Genomic DNA, 17038 nt, shown 5'->3' with positions numbered 1-17038 from the left:
CCAGTCTGTGGCATTCTGGGTAACCGCGCATCTGTTCTGGCTGCCTCTCTGAGACCCTGAGATTTCTCCTGGCCTGAAGGCAGAGATCATTGTTCCTGATCAACGCCCGAGATGTTTGGACCCTCATCCCCTCTGCTGCCCCCTGCTCACCTTCTTCACTTGAGTCTCCCTCTTCACGCCAAGGGTGTGCTGGCAAACCATTCTCACTGCTGCCTTGTTTTGCAAACGCTGGTCTCTCGACCGGGGTGCCATCCCCTTCCTGCCCCCTCTCCCCACTCCACACAAGTCTCTCCCTGCTCTTGCCTCACGACCATCATTAGATGTGCGTGCCTGTGTCACTCAGTGGACCCTTGAGTTGATTTGCTCCCTGCCAGGAACTGTGTCTTGCTCCTCATTTTATCCCCAAGATCTAGAAAAGTCTGGCATATAGGAAGCACTCATTAAATATGTGTTATAGAATAAATGAAGATGAATGAGGAACTCATGAGTGCTTGGCCCACAACAACCCCAGATTCTTGGACTTTCTGAAATAATCTAATCTAACAGTTACCAGACTCATTGGTCTCTGGATCCCTTGACACTCTTAAAAATCACTGGGGACCCCCAAAGAGTGTGCTTGTGTGGTTATATCTGCCATTATGTACCATGTTAGAAATTAAAACTGATAGATTTTTAAAATATGTATTTATAAATCCATTTAAAAACAATAATAGGCCCACGAAATGCTCAGAGAGGTTATGTCAGTTGCCCAAGATCACACAGCTGGCTAGGAGTAGAAACTGGAATTCAAACCCAGAGTTCTGTGTTTGAGTTTTGGCTCAGTCCATTATCCACATTCCGGGAACATAACTAAAAGCTTGTGAGTTGAAAAAAATAAAGACGGCAGGCTTCTCTCAAAATGTAGCCTTCCCTCAAAGCCCAGAATGGGGAGGAATACCCCAGAGGGTCAAGGGCAGAGCTGGAGGGTCAGGACTCTGGCCAAAGTTGGAGGTGAATCTTGGTGGACTTCCCTCAGATCTCATAAGAGATGCGCTGAGGCCAATCCACCAAAAATTCCACCAAAAATCCACAAAAAATCAAATCTATGATATGTAGTTCTCTGAAAAATCAAAATGCTAACGGCCAATTGTTCAAATCAAATTTTCCAATTTTTCTAAACTTTATTTAGGAGAATTCTCATCAAGTATTGTTAACGAATATCAACATACTCCTCTTGAATGTAGCCAATGACTACATTCTTCTACATACGGTATTTTAATATGCTCACTGATAATCTTCAGTGAATTTATACTTCTCGAATACTCTTACCAAAAAATTTATTCAAGATATTTTAATTATATTCAAGACTCTAAGATATTCAAGAATATATTCTTCATTAGAAGATAGTCATAAGAGAGTTAAACAGCTCCCATGATATTTAGCTTTTAGACAAAGTGAGCTGCTGAGAATATATTTAAGACCAATTTATTAAGAAGGCCATATTCATAGTCACTGAACATCTTCAAGAAAGCTAGTCTTCAAGGCATGTTTGGTAAATTTAGCAAGCTGGTGAGTTGGTGATCTGGCTTTGAGCATGTAATGGTCCGAGGCTCTTCTGCCCGTCTGAGACTGTGCATCTCTCGATTCTGGGAAGACGTGGGAGGGACAAGTCCTGTTACAAGGATAAGAGAACATTATGCCCCCAAACACCACCTTCACCTCCGTGAGAGGGAAAGATACAGAAGAGAAAAGGAGAGAGAGGCGTTCATGGTGGCTGCAACATACTGTCAAGGACTTTGTAAACGTTATTTCTTTTAATCAACCCAAGGAGTTGAAATGAAAATTACCCTTTTTCCTAGTGAGAACACTGAGCCTCAGACACGAGAAGTGACTTTCTCAACATTCTCCACTTACTCAAGGGCAGAATGGGAGTATGAACTCAGGTGGAGTGGGGATTTGAACTCAGGCAGAGTAGGGGATATGAATTCAGGTGGAATAGAGGATATGAATTCAGGCAGAGTAGGGATTTGAACTCAGGCAGAGGGGGCACATGAACTCAGGCAGAGTAGACGATAGGAATTCAGACGTGGAAGATATGAACAAAGGCAGAGTAGGGATTTGAACTCAGGCAGAGTAGGGGATATGAACTCAGAGAGAGTGGGGGTTACGAACTCAGATGGAGTAGGGGATTTGAACTCAGGCACTGGGATTTCAGAACCAGGGGCCTGGGCCATTGGACTGCACATTCTTCCACAAAGATGAAAAAGAATCAGTGAACAGAGAAACAAATGTATGGAGGCATGGGGCTTTGCAATGAAGGAATTTGGGAGCCGTAAGGGCATTTGATGGCATGTCCATTTGGATGTTGGAGGAACCAAGAGAGAAAGCCGGAGAAGGAACTTATGAGTTACATGGACAAGCCCCCTTTCCTTTCTCTTTGCCATCTAGAAATGAAGATGATGGAAAGTCTGATGATCTACTTGTCTATTTATTTGTCCCATTGTCACTCAGAGCTTAGATTCAGCTATATTATGTTCCCTGAGACATAGGAAAAAGCTAAGCAGAGAACCATGGGAGACCAATGTTAGCCACTGGCATAGAAGCTTGCAATGCTTCAAGCAGCCACGTTACAGTTTTCCAAAATACTCACCGCATTCTTTCAAGGGGGAAAAAAGCCCTTTTATTTTGTTCTTTATTATCCAAGTAAGACACACATTGCCTATATATTGCTGATAAACAAACAAGATACATATAAGCTAAAATAATAAAACAGAAATCACCAATAAATCTTCCCTCCCCTACTCCAAAAAATCATTGTTAATAATGGATATATTTTCCCCAGGGCTTTTGTTTTTATGCAATTTTCAAATGGGATCGCATTGCACATGTTATTTTGTAACCTGATTCTTTCATTATTATGATCCTGTTCAAAAAAACAAAAACAAAACAAATCCCAACTTTGCTTCATTTTTATTAATTGCAGATTTCCGATTGTTGATGATTTTATTCTCTGTCCCCAAAGAGGTGAGAGACGTGGCGATGAGGACTTACCTGGGGTGTTGGCTGACAGAGTCAGGGACCCTCAGATGGGACTTAAGAGGGTTTAGTGGGTGGGTCTTTAAGGAGGGGCCACTTGCATTGTGTCCCTGGCTAGTCGGGGCTCAGGAGTCTTCCTATGGAGAAAGTCTGGGAGCCCTTACAATAATATTCCGCCAGTGGCTTGAGGCTGTGGGCAGGTGCCCTCACCTTCTTAGGCTCCTCTGTCTAATGGGGCCATTTGGAGAATTGTATGTAACAAACCCAGTGCGAGCCCCTTCTCCCTCTGAGATCAAACACAGACATCTCCAGTGATGCTGGAGAGTGTGCAAGCCCCTCCCAAGGACAATGGGATTTTAGTAGAGTTTGGCAGCATGCGGCAGAACTTGGCAAGGCAGCGTGACCAGGCTCCTCTGAACAGCGGGAGCTTGGCTCTGAGACCCTGGTACCCTGGACCTCAGCATCCTTTCTCTCCCCACGGAGGTCGTGGTCTCGCAGTTCACGGGCTCGAGCCCGGAATCATGCTCTACTTAGTCAGTACAGAGTCTGCTTGGGATTCTCTCTCTCGCCCTCTCTCTCTCTCTCTGGCCCTCCTCTACTTATACTCTCTCTTTCTCAAAATAAATTAATTTTAAAAAACTTAAAAAAAAAAAAATAGACATCCTCGAAGTAGTCATTTTCCTATGCAAAAGAAAGTCCTGGACAGTAACTTATTTCTAGCCTGTTAGTGAGAGAATGTTTACTTTAAAAACTCTCCACAATGCCTGGCACATAGGAAGCACTCCGTATGTGCTATTACTAGAAGTCTGATCATTCTTTTGAAAAAAGTTTATTTATTTGGGGTTGGGGGGGGGAGGGGCAGAGAGAGGGAGACAAAGAATCCCAAGCGGGCTCAGCACTGTCAGCACAGAGCCTGACTCGGGGCTCGAACTCACAAACCTTGAGATCATGACCTGAGCCCAGATCAAGAGTCGGACACTTAACCCGCTGAGCCACCCAGAGCCCCTTGATCATTTTTAAAGGCAGAGAAAGCATGAGGACTTTGCTTCTGGGCATCGGTGGCAAGTGTGAGGCAAACACTATTCTGCAAAGAGACCCTCTCTCCCCTCCCACCCCCTGCCCCTCCCCCCACCCGCTGGAACCAGCCCCCGGCAGGGTGCTGGCTGGGGAGTGTTTTCGTACCCCCTCACCGCCTGAAGACAGCCAGGGCGTCACCAGGCAGATAAATGTGCTCCTCCTCTCCTGCTGAAATTGGCATGTCCGGTGTGGGGCCTCGATGATTTATTTACCGGTGACAGTTCTGCTCAGGGGTAGAACTGCCCTGGTTTGCTGACTGGTTCGTTCATTTGTCTTTGTTGGCAGTGCAGGCCCCGTGGGATCCCCATCTCAGCTCCTGCCAACGCCTTATTCCTTCTGGATCTCGCTGCTCACACAGAGGGGGTAGGCACGAGGTGCTCGTGGTAGGTTTGCCTCCCCACCGGCAGACGCACCCTCTTGGGTCTGCTTCGGGTGGGGAGGTCCCTGGGGTGGTGCTGGAGGTGGAGGGCATCCGTGGCATTAGAGAAACCACATCTTACAATCGTGGACCTTTTTAAGATGCGACAGGCGTCAGATTGCTCTGGGCTCAAATACTGTCTCTGCTATTTATTAGTTGTGTGGCCTCAAGCAAATGGCCTGACCTCTCTGATCCTTGAATTCCTCGTCCGTTATGAGGGAATAATAATACCCATTTCCCTCTATCTCGTGAGGATAGAATACCTAAAGCACCTGACACACAGTAAAGTGAGCCTGACATATGTAGGAAGCTCTTAATAAAAGGCACCTATTATTCCTATCTGTATCCTCATTATTATTCCCCTGGGCTCACAGCTGGTCCCTGGAGAAAAGGGAGTGTTTCCTTTAGGCGTTTGACATACCAGAGCAGGAAGCAACTTACAGGACAAGCGGGATAACTGGGTTGAAGATCTGACTCCCTATACTTTCTCTACGTGAGATCTTTTTTTTTTTTAAGTTTATTTTTATTTTGAGAGAGAGGGGGGGGCAGAGAGGAAGGAGAGAGAAAGAGAGAGAGAGAGAGAGAGAGAATCCCAAGCAGATTCCACAGTCAGTGCAGAGCCCCAACACAGGGCTCAAACTCACCAACCTCGAGATCATGAGCTGAGCCGAAACCAAGAGTTGGATACTCAACTGACTGAGCCACTCAGGTGCCCCTTATCTGTGTGAGACCTTGAGGCAAGGTACTCTGAGCCTCCGTGTTCCCCATCTGTAAAATGGGAATAATAAAATGAGCTACGTCATGGAAAGTATCCGGCCTCAGGGGCATTTCACGAAGATCCATTTTCTTCTACCTTGCAAAATGCTTTACAGTTTACAAAGGGTGTGATAGTCATTATGTGATTCCCACCGAGACACTGGAGCCCCATGGATGGATCATAATCCCTGACTCATGGAAGCTCAGGGGCTCAGGGAAGTGAGGCCAATTGTCCCAACTCGTATTCATTCATTTATTTAACAAATATTTATGGAGTGTCTGCTGCATACCAGCTTCTGATATGTCAGTGAACAAAACAGGCAAAAAATATCCTTATCTTCATAGAGCTTACATTCTAGGGGTGCAACACAGACAACAAACAATGGAAATAATAAATGCATAAATTAGATAACATGTTAGAAAATGACAAGTCTTGGGTGCCTGGGTGGCTCAGTCGGTTAAGCGTCTGACTTCAGCTCAGGTCATGATCTCACAGTCCGTGAGTTCGAGCCCCCCGTTGGGCTCAGTGCTCACAGCTCGGAGCCTAGAGCCTGCTTTGGATTCTCTGTCTCCCTCTCTCTCTCTGCCCCTCCCCTGCTCATACTCTGTCTCTCTCTCTGTCTCAAAAATAAATAAAAACATTAAAAAATTTTTTTTAATAAAAAAAAAAAAGAAAATGACAAGTCTTATGGAAAAAATAGATCCTGATGAGGGGGCTCAGGAATGATGGGTGAAGGAGAGGTGGACTGTAGTTTTAAAGAGGGAGTCCAGGATGAGCCTCAAGAAGAAGGTGACAGCAGAGCAAAGGCTTGAAGGAGATGAGAGTGCCAGCCACGCAGAAGGAGGAAGAGCATTCCAGGAAGAGAGAAGAGCATATGCAAAGGCCCTGAGGCAGCAGTGTGCCTGAGGTGTTCACGGAAGAGCGAGGGGTGGAGTGGGGAAAGTGGGAAGGGGTGAGGTTGGAGGGGCACAGAGGTAATGCAATGTGTGTGCAGAGAATCCTTTAGGGCTTTGTAGCCATAATAAGGACTACAGCTTTTATTCTGAATGAATTAAGGAGTTTAGGAGGGTTTGAATAAAGTTGAGTCATGGTCTGAGTAATATTTTCCCAAGATCACTCTGACTGTCGTGGATGAATTGACCGTGGGGTATCCAGCAGCAGAGGGATGTATAAACAAAATGTGGTGTATCCATACAATGAGATATTATCCAGTCATAGGAAGGAATGAAGTTCTGGCACCCGCTACGGCAGGGACGAACTTGAAGACATGACGTGAGGTGACAGCAGTCATACACAAAAGGACAACTATTACAGGATTCCACTTCTATGAGCTATCTAGAGGAAGCTCATTCACAGAGATAGAAAGTAGGTTAGAGATTACCAGGGACCGGAGGAAGGAGAATGGAGAGCCAATCGCTTAACACCTACAGAGTTCCATTTGCAGTGATGAAGAGGTTTTGGAACTAGATAGTGGTGATGGTTGCGTTATTTTTTTTTTTAAAGTTTATTTATTTGTTTTGAGAGAGACAGAGACAGTGCGAGTAGGGGAGGGGCAGAGAGCGAGGGAGAGAGATTCCCAAGCAGGCTTCGGGCTGCCAACGCAGAGCCCGGCACGGGGCTCGAACTCTCGAAACCGTGAGATCATGACCTGAGCCGAAATCAAGAGTCGGAGGTTAACCGATGGAGCCACCCAGGTGCCCCATGACGCTTGCATTATTAATTCTGTGCATTGATGCCACTGGATTGTGCACTTGGGTTAAATGGCAAATTTAACCATGAAAATATTTTTTAAAAATTGTGGGGACAAGGGTGGAAGATGCTGTAGCATCTGTGGGCTCAGATCACGGTGGAGGCAGGTCAGAGGTGTTCAGATGCCCGCACACTTGGGACTTACATGTTTCCTGACAGGTTCCAGATAGAGCTAGTGATTCCCAGGGCCGTGCTGGAACCCGGGTCTCCGGAACCTTCCCTAGGATCCCAGGACCACACGGCGAGTGTTTTGTGCTCACTGCAGGTCACACGCGCCCAGCCTCCCAAGGCTTTCCACTCCTGGTCGCCCTGCCAAGACTGGACGTTGGATGGCTCTGGGTCCTTTCGGGGCACATAGTGGTAACTACGTAGAGGAGAGGTTCTGGGCTGGAGCCCTTGCGGACGTCAGTGGCCCCCAACCACCACCACATCCTGGACTCGCACCAGTCCTGCCCTGGAAGCTATCTAGGAGTTGGCAGGTCCCCTCTGTTTGTTGCATCACTCTGGTTGTCTAGGAGATTAGCCCAGATTAGGAACTGGGTGGAGCAAAGTGGATCAGATGAGCTCACGGACAACACTGTTGCTGTTTGCACGGGGGACCTTAGTAACCGGCCAGAAAGCGCTTGGCCCAAATCTTGTTCCTCCTGAATTCGGGCACATGGACAGGGGCTCCTGGGAGAACTGAGCATGGGTTATGGGCTCAGACAGTCCCACGTTCAAATTCCAGCTCTGCTTCCTACTTCCTGTGTGACTTTGGGCAGATTGCTTCTCTTCTGATTCCCCATTTTCCTCCAGTTGAGGATACTACCCACCTCTGGGACTTCTAAGGACTAAGTGATAAGCAGGTGGATGAATGTTGTAAAGTGACCACACCTGGACAGAGAAGACTCATGTGACAGAGGACGTCAGAGTATGTACAATGCCTGGTGACCGGCCGATAAGAAGGGGTGTGTGTTAATGCCTTGTTCTAAAGTGGCAGAGGAAGGGAGGGAGTGGTCTGCAAGAAGAGACACTGAATTCTTTTTTGCAGGTGGGGAGTTTGAGAAGCCCCTGCACGGAAATGTCCAGGAGGCATTTGGAGCTCCGGAGAGGTGATCTGGGCCAGAAAGAGGGATTGGGTGTGCTAGCTTAGACGAGATGGCTGGTGGGGCTACGGAGTGTGTAGAATAATCCCAGGGAGACTCACAGGGAGCTTAGGACAGGGTTCCCAGCGTCACTGGATCCGTGGGATGGTTCCAGGAGACAGAGGCTCAACGGAAGAGGCGGGAGGACTTGCCCAGCGTCACGGAAGGAGTCAGTCATCGATCTGGACTAGATGTCCGGGTTTCACCTTGCAGTGGAAATGCCCCTCACCCGCCGTCCGTCCCTCTCCCTCTCTCTATCCTTCTCCCTCTCTCTGTCCCTCTCCTTCTCTCTGTCCCTCTCCCTCTCTCACTATAATAGCAGCTGATGTTTGTCATTTTCAAGTGAAAGAAATAGACTCCGCCTAATTCGGGGGAAAAGGATGTGGTGTAGCTCAAATAATTGACAGGAAAGCTAAGCACTGGAGCCCAGGAAGGCCAGGAAGGGGGCCACTCCAGGGATCTAGGAAGTAAGAAAAATGAACATCTCTTCAGGGGACTGTCACTGGGATGAATCAGCTTCAGCTACTTCCCATCCCAGAATCTTTGCAAAAATGTCGCATTCCCACGAGAAAGGCCTTGATAGGTTTAGCTTGGGACAGAGCTCTTTGATGGAAAGTCCCTGCAAAGCTACACATAATCATGAGCTATCGAGGGGCTGAGACCAGAGGAAAGGGTCACAGATGCTGCCAGGCAGAAGCCCTAGGTAAGCACCCCAGGGACCTGCTCCAGTACGGAGCTTAAAGGGCATCCCTGGAGACTTGAGCACAGATGCATGTGATGGGGCAACGTGATTCATTCATCACTACCCACCTAGGCCTGGCAGGGCCCCAAAGGCGGGACAGCGTAGCTTTAACAAGAGGAGGAAGCACAAAACAAGACCTCAGCCGTGCAGACTAGTCATTTGATCGAGGGCCGGGTAGGGGAAGGCGTCTATATTGCCAGGAATTGCTCTAGTATTTTACATATCTTAACTCATTTATTCCCCACCGCAGCTCTACAGGACATTCTTTCATCACCCCTATGTCGTTGCCTGCAAGCCAGAGGCACAGAGAAGTTAAGATCTTCTCCCAGGGTCACCCAGTAAATGGTGGAGCAGAATTCAAACTAGGGCAGTCCCTGTATGCAGACTGTGTACATAATGATTTCTCCATATGGTCTGCAAATGCCATGTTGTAGGAGAGGAAGTGAAATCTGTATCAGGTGATGCATTACATCAAAGCATCCCTTACAAGAATCGAGTCTTAGAGATTTAACCACTCGGTTTGCTTTTCGTTGTCTCAAAGGCAATACATTCTCTATGCAGAATATTTGGAAAACCCAAAAACGCACAAAGGAAAAAAAAAATAACTTGAACATCCACCTTCTTCAAAAAAAAACCAAAACACCTTATTTTTAATGTTTATTTAATTTTGAGAGAGAGAGAGAGAGAGAGAGAGAGCGCAAAAACAGGGGAGGGGCAGGGAGAGAGGGAGACACAGGATCCAAAGCCGGCTCCAGGCTCTGAGCTGTCAGCACAAAGCCCGACGCGGGGCTCCAACTCACAAGCCGTGAGGTCATGACCTGAACTGAAGTCGGCTGCTTAACCAAATGAAGCCACCCAGAGGCCCCCCAAAATAACAACTTTTACACAAATGTATAACAACTAAATAACTAAAAAGCAGCTGCAATTTTCTTTTTCTTTTAAATGGACTATCCTCCGTACTGATTATCTGAGGCCAGCTTTCCCCGTGTGCTGTTTCCACAACACTAAATCATCTTCAGGAGCGTGAGAGTTAATGGCTGCGTACTTGTTCCCAATGTATGGAAGGACCATCATCTGTCTACCGAGCCCCGTACCTTGAGCCGTTTTGTCATTTCCAATTCTTCGTGAGTATAAATGCAGCAGACACTGCCAGCGGTCTGCTCGGATTTCCTCTACACCTTTTTCTGTCTGTGCACACCTCGCCAGGCTGCTGGGTACCCTTGAGACACAGATTTGCATCTGTGACTCTTTGCAGAACTGTCCTGGGGCTACTAGGACCACTTTGCTCACAGGCTCAAGGAGCCTGATGTCTGCACACTCCACTCCCATCCTGGAGCAGACCTTAGCCAATGAGTGTTGGCATGCAAGAATTAAAGCCCAGATCCCTTGACTCAGGTTGAAACAGACTCTGATCTGTTCTAGGTTCCTTTACAATGGGTCCCAGAAGTAGCCTACAGCAGAAGTGACAGCATGCCATATTCAAGGCTACAGAGATCACAAAAGACATGTCAGGCCTCCCTGCCTCATGCTCCCTCTGGGGCCACTTGCTCCGAGGGAAGCTAACTGCCGTGCCTTGAGGACACTCAACCAGCCCCATGGGAAGGCCCACATGGTGAGGGACAGAGGTCTCTGGCCAACAGCCATTACAGCGAGCTCAGAAGCAGACCCTCCGGCCCCAGTCAAACCTCCAGATGATGGCGGCCCCGGCTGACATGTTGACTTAATGTAATGAGACACAGACAAGAACCACCCGGCTGAACCTCAGCCAAATACCTGAACCTTAGAGACTGTGCAATGTTGATTGTTTTAGGTCAGTACGTTTGAGGGCTAATCTGTTATCCATCAAGAGCTACGGGCTGTTCTTGCCTTTCGCAGCTCCCAATGCACATTGCCAGATTAAAGAAGGACATTTAAACAAATTTTTAAAAAATGTTTATTTATTTTTGAGAGAGTGAGAGACAGAGCACGAGCAGGGGAGGGGCAGAGAGAGAGGGAGACACAGAATCTGAAGCAGGCTCCAGGCTCCGAGCTGTCAGCACAGAGCCCGACACAGGGCTCGAACCCACGAACTATGAGATCATGACCTGAGCCTAAGTCGGCCGCCCAACCGACTGAGCCACCCACGCGCCCCTAAAGAAAGACATTTAAGTTGGTCTACCCCAGCACTTTCCAAAATTCTATGGCAGTTGAACACACCCCATTTCTTTTTCTTTTTACGGAACTCACTTGGGGAGCTGCCAATCTAGTGTGAAATCTTGGACGTACCCAGAGATTCTCAATTTCTGTCACTTCTGCAAAGACATTATTTGCCCTCCAACAACCGCGTCTGTGCCGGCTCGGATCTGAGGGTCTGACGGGCGCGTGTGTGCGCACAAGCATGCACAGCTATCGGCAGGAAGTTCTGTCATCCTGTCTGCTGTGGATTTTAGAAGCTGTCACTGTCAGGACCAGAACAAGCCCATCTGTCACGCAGCTCTGACAGAGCACAAACAGGCATAGGAAAAATGAAATCGTCCCGTGGTATCAGGTCACGAGGCATCGTTTCCAAGACAGCTGGCCACTGCCTTTCCTCTGCTCTCCCTGCTCTCCTGAGCTGCCGAGGTAGTGTCCTTTGTAGTTAATAAACTTTTTGCTTATCTTCCCAGCCACCTTCTGGGGGATATTCAGAGTGGCAACAAAGGAGTCCCACTTTACAGATGAAGATACAGAGGATTAAGGGTTCTGTCTTTTCCAAGATACACGTCTACTTGGACGCCAGAAACTCTTACCCCTTCGCCCAACACCTGCTCCCTGGCTCAGGTAACACAGTGATTTGGCACCAGTCTGCCGGAGTTTAAAATGGTCTTAGCTTCTGGGCCACTTCCCAGCTGCAGGACCTTGGGCACATTTCTGGATCGTTGCAGTCTGGCTATAGATTAAATGGAAAACGGGAGGTGAAGGGCACAGACAACACCCATTTGGTAATTGCTATTGTTGTTAATACTAATCCTTGGGGTTTCCACCTTTGACATCAGTTCTTCCTGTTAGCCCCTGATAACCCTCCCAACCTCTGTGGACAGAATCCAAGCTTCCTCTGGGCTCCTCCTGTGAGGCCCCCGTCCCAGCACCTTGTTCTCCAGTGGTTCCTAACCCTGGCAGCCAGTTCGAATCCCCCAGGGGAGCTTTTAAAAAATATCCACGCCAGGCACCTGGGTGGCTCAATCAGTTGAGCATCCGACTTTGGCTCAGGTCATGATCTCACGGTTTGTGAGTTCAAGCCCCGCGTCGGGCTCTGTGCTGACAGCCTGGAGCCTGCTTTGGATTCTGTGTCTCCTTCTTTCTCTGCCCCCCCCCCACTTGTACTCTGTCTAACAATAAATAAATGTAAAAAAAATTTACAAAAACATATCCATGCCCAGGCTGCATTCCCCCCCCCCCCCCCCCCCGCCCCAGACCACTAACACCAGAATTTCTCGAAATGTTTCTAGAGCATGAGCTCACCCTTACCCTTCCCTTGGGCCAGTGAGAGGTGCTGGAGGCTGGGTGTCTGGGCTCCAGCCAAGGAGAGAATCTCAGCACCTCCGCTTGGGACCTGGAGGGGGAAAAGTGTGAAGCCAGCCAAGCAGGGTTCTGAGGGAACCTGCTTCCAAGTCCTCCAGGGAGGAAAAAGCTACGGCCAAACCCTCAGTGTGTTCTCAGCCCCTTCCCTCTGTCCCTCCCTCTGTGTTCTCTTTTTAAATGAACCCTCTCCACAGTTTTGCAAGATAACCAACACTAACAATGGTGCTGACAACAGGCCATGTTCTGAGCCTTTGCCGTGCCCTAAGGACTGTGCTGACGGCTGAAGGGGCTCCAACCCTCCTCCTCTTTCATGAAAAATGCCGTTTTCTCCTGATGTACAATAACAGGTTCATTCTTAGGCAGGGAGTGCGCTTGGCCACTGAGGTTGTGGAGGTGTGGTGTCTGCTTTCTTCTAGAGCTCGGACAATGGAAGCTGATGTCCCTCCAATGCCCCTAATTTCTGCTTTTCTTCTCCCAAATGGAGACCTTGAGCAGTGGGAGGCAGATGCTGGGAAAGTGTCAGCTGAAGGTGCAGACTTTAGGGTCTCCAGTGGTTCAGTAACCCACCATGGGTCCCGGGAAGACCCTGGACTCAGTTTCTCAGGAGGGCCCAGGCTGAGGCCACCTGCTGCTTCTTCCTTACTGTGGCCTTGCCCTGCGCTAGCACCTGTAGGCTCAGCCTTTCACACACACCTTGGATCCTCATATCAGCCTCGCCATCACGACCCTCCATTCTCGTGGGTGAAGAAACAAAACACTTGCAGAGGTCAAGTGACAAGGCGACACACACAGTGGTGTCTGAACGCAGATCCCTTCCGGCCCTATTGCTTCCTGATCTCAGAGCCCCTGCTCAGTCCTGCCCTGGAACCTGCTGTTTTCTTTGCTCGCTCATTTATTGCCTGAAACCCCATTACACCCATGAGGGCGGATTCCCACATCTGTCCTGTTCTCCAGGGTCTAGCACTGTCCCTGATACAGAGTAGGCTGGGCAGGGCGGGGTGATACTCCAAACCTTTAACAACTGGCAGGGCCGGGCACTGACTTGTCAGAATGACCACGGCTCCCAAGGCAGTTGCTTATTCCCAGAGGGACTCGAAGGGCAGGGGAGATATCTGTGTTTTAGAATGGAGGTTTTGTGATTATTTGGTTATGGCAAAGCCACAAGATCAGGAGATGATGGACTGTTGAAAAAGTTGCTCGTTATGCTCACAGGTCCCAAGAGGAGATGGCTTGTCACATTGCAGGGGGCCGTGTGGAGAAGCACCAGAGTCCGTTAAGAGGCAGAAGGAATGGGGAAATGTGAGCAGGAGTTTTCCCTGTGGTCTCTGCAGGAAGGAACAGGTGAGGCAGGGTAGACATGCTTAGGATCGGCTCGACTGAATGTTTTCAGCCAGCTTTGGGGAGCAGGGGCTGTCTCTCAGTGTCTGGAACCTGACCTTGGATGATGAACGGCAGTGAACGGCCGGTGGATAGTGGTTCAGAGCGTAAGGCTGGGATGAAGAATGCGGTTGGTATGGGCTCTGGATTCACTGGTTTTCATACAAAAAGTGTGCCTGCAGGTATGCCCTTTACTACCTCTGGGAATTAGCCAAGCTTGGGGGGGGGGGAGTCCCCAAGCAAGTCCCCAAGTGGTCAAAGCATCAGAATAAAAAGACATGCTTGAGACAGGCTAGGACAATGGGGTCACCTTAGAGGCTCAGGCAGTGTTGCTTATCAAGCGGTACTGAAGTATTTCAATATTCGGACACCTGTTGCCGCCCTACCTGGGCATACAGTTGAACTGGTGCCGACCTTGAAGAAGGGCACTCAGTGAATAGACCTTGAATCGCTGAATTGGGGGGCTGGGCCTGGAGTGTCTCCCTTTCCCCATATCTCAGTTATCCTTGGAGAATAGCCACGGCAATGCTGTTGCACGCGGCTACCCTTCCCTTTCCCTCAGGAATCTCCAGGTAGAGCACCTCTGCTTGCACCCAGGAAGGCTTGGAGCTGGCGATCAGGAGCATTATTAGCCTTGCTGCAGACAAGGTGACTCAGCCAGCCCTCAGCAACCAGACAGCAGGTCCCCCAGCAGGCCTTGAGCCTTCCACCCCTTCGACAACTCCCGGGCTCCGGACATTGTGTGGGAAGGGACCTCCCAGCAGCCCCACCCCCTGCCAGCTCCAGGTGTTGGCTCATTTAAGAGACAGTATTGATTTTCACATTATGATGCACAACTCGTGAGGCCCCGGGTGGGGGGTGGGGGGAGAGAGAAGCCAGCGCTGATTCCGGGAATTTATTTCAAGACACATTAATTTGTTTCTTCCCTTCAAGGTCAAATCAAGGCATCTCCATATATCACCATTGGCAGCCGCTGGCTGGCAGGCAGTTGGGAGGGGGCAGAGGTGGGGGCTGAGAATAAGGCCTCCTGAGAGCCAGGTCAAGGGAGTCCGGTGGGGAAGCAGGCTCCGGGCACCTCCTGTCCCAGCATCATCATCGAAGCGAGGGCTCAGGAACAACACTCTTTCATTTCGCTGGAGATCTCCTGCAAAGGGCCGAGTCATCTAGCTTGATGTCAAGGCTTGTGTCTTTAAGCTGGAAGCTCTCAGAACTGAGATCATGCCTTTGGCCCAATTTTCCAGGGTGACCTACCCTCGCCATTCATTTGCTCACTACACATTTATTACTTGATGTCCCGAACATTGCACTTAGCACAGCAGACACAGAGGGTGGGCTTCCCACTCTCCCCACTCGGGGTCCCCCCGTTCATGAGCCCGGAAGCGGCAACTGTGGAAATAATGGCTTCGTTTTCCTCCCTCCGTCACCAGACCCTCACAGTATAAAGGCACCCACTATGCTGTGTCCCTCGTGGTAGGTGCCCAGTAAATATTTGTTGAACAAACATCAACGGAGTAGAAATGTTCCTCCTCCCATCCTTGAAAGTAGGACAGTTAGGGTTACTTTTGGTTTTTATGATTGTTATTACTTCTCCCGCTGCACAGACACCCAAGCTGTTATATGGTGTGCTGTGTGCGGATAGGGGTAAGTGAGAGGGGGCTCTGGCCAGCCTGGTGGTAGTCTGAGCTGAGACCCTAAAGAATTAGCCAGTGAGGAGGGTGAATTAGCCAGAAAGGAATCATGGAGAGAGAGAGAACAGTGTATCCAAGGTTCTAGTAGCAAAGAGAGGGCTTGTCTGGTTGGAGGAACAGAGGGGAAGTTAGGTGGGGCTGGAGGGTGTGGGTAAGGGGTTAAGGTAGGGCAGAGAGAGATAGCCCAAGGACAGATCCCATAATGCCTTGCAAGCCTCACCTAGTGGCTGGTACTCAATCCGTCCAACAATGGGGAACCATAAAAGGATTTTAAAAGGGGCATGCCTTTCATCTGGGCTCGTGTGTTCTGCTGGTGAGGCCTCTCCCCCCACCCCTACCCCTACCTGCCCAAGTCGTGCAACCCTGCCCGTATTCAAGTCTGACAGGTTCTCCCCCTCTTATGATTACCCGTCATCCCTCTTCTCCTCCCCCTGCAAAGCCCCAACTTGAAATATCATCTCTCTCCTCTTCCCACAAGGTGACAGACTCACTGAAGCCACCCTTAACATTTTCTTTGTCGAGAGAAAGGCAGCACGAGGTAATATTTCATAGTAAGTCTGGAGTCAGATTGCCTGGGCCCCCTACTTACCAGGTGTGTGATCTGGGGCAGCGCCCTTAACCCTTCTGTGCCTCGGCTCCCTTATCTGTAAAGTGGAGAGGAGGGTTGAACATGCCGTATAGAGTTGCTGAGCAAGAACACCCGATTACACACAGGAGGCACTAACATGGTGTCTGGTACACAAGGAGTTAAGTGAGGGACAGGCATGCTTTTATCTGCCTGTTTGTTACGGATCTGTGAGCTCCTATGGGCAGAAATTGTGGCTCGTTGTTTACTATATGCTTGGCTCCTAGCACAGGACTCAGCAAGTAGGTGCTCGGGAAATGTTCACTGACTTCCGCTGTCATTTGTGGGTTTAGAGATGCCCTTGAAAATCAGCCCAGGAGCGCCTCGTTAACTCTTCCGAAAGCAAACATCTAGGTTCGAGTTCTGTTGTTATCCTGTGACTTACCAAAGCCACTTAGCATCAGCTTTTTCATTGCAAACTGGATGTCTACTTCTCAGGGTTGTCATGGGGATTAAATGGGATTGGCTCCAAGGATAGAGCATGTGGCCCAGTTTTGGTCAATGAGATTAAAAAAAAAGTCTTCTAAGAGCTTCTGGAAAACATCTTGTGCACTTATAAAAAAGAAAGTCAGAGGAGAAGGCCTTTTTTTTTTACCCCCACCTTTTCTTTCTATGTGTTGTCATGCGAAGATGAGATGACTGGAGCTGCTGCAGCCATCTTGCAAACATGAGGACAGATCTTGTAGACCTGTCAGAGATGGCAGAGGAAGAAGATCTCTGGGCTCTTGGTGGCATAAGAACTGAAAAAATAGCTCTGAAATCACTCACCCCTAGACTTCTTACAAAGTTAGACACAGATGTTTATGTCATTTAAACCATTCCTCGTTGAGTATCACTGCTTGCAGCCACAAGCATTCCTAACATTGGGTATCTAAGTGGCATAGCATTTAGTTTGTCATCAAAAGAAGCACACAAAGCTAAGAACA

At 48.9% G+C, this 17038-nt stretch overlaps 1 long non-coding RNA gene across 1 annotated transcript; it reads right to left on the bottom strand.

Annotated features, from left to right (window-relative positions):
* Positions 1-1448: 1448 nt before the first annotated feature.
* LOC123588227 lies at positions 1449-7469 on the bottom strand. The gene is made up of 2 exons (XR_006707770.1): positions 7162-7469; positions 1449-1651 (listed from the first exon to the last, which is right to left on the bottom strand). It is a non-coding gene; the product is annotated as an uncharacterized LOC123588227 (long non-coding RNA).
* Between the last annotated feature and the right edge of the window lie 9569 nt (positions 7470-17038).

This window comes from Leopardus geoffroyi, chromosome D3 (assembly GCF_018350155.1).
Source record: "Leopardus geoffroyi isolate Oge1 chromosome D3, O.geoffroyi_Oge1_pat1.0, whole genome shotgun sequence".
Lineage (NCBI taxonomy): Eukaryota > Metazoa > Chordata > Mammalia > Carnivora > Felidae > Leopardus > Leopardus geoffroyi.
This window is presented reverse-complemented; position numbering and strand designations above follow the sequence as displayed.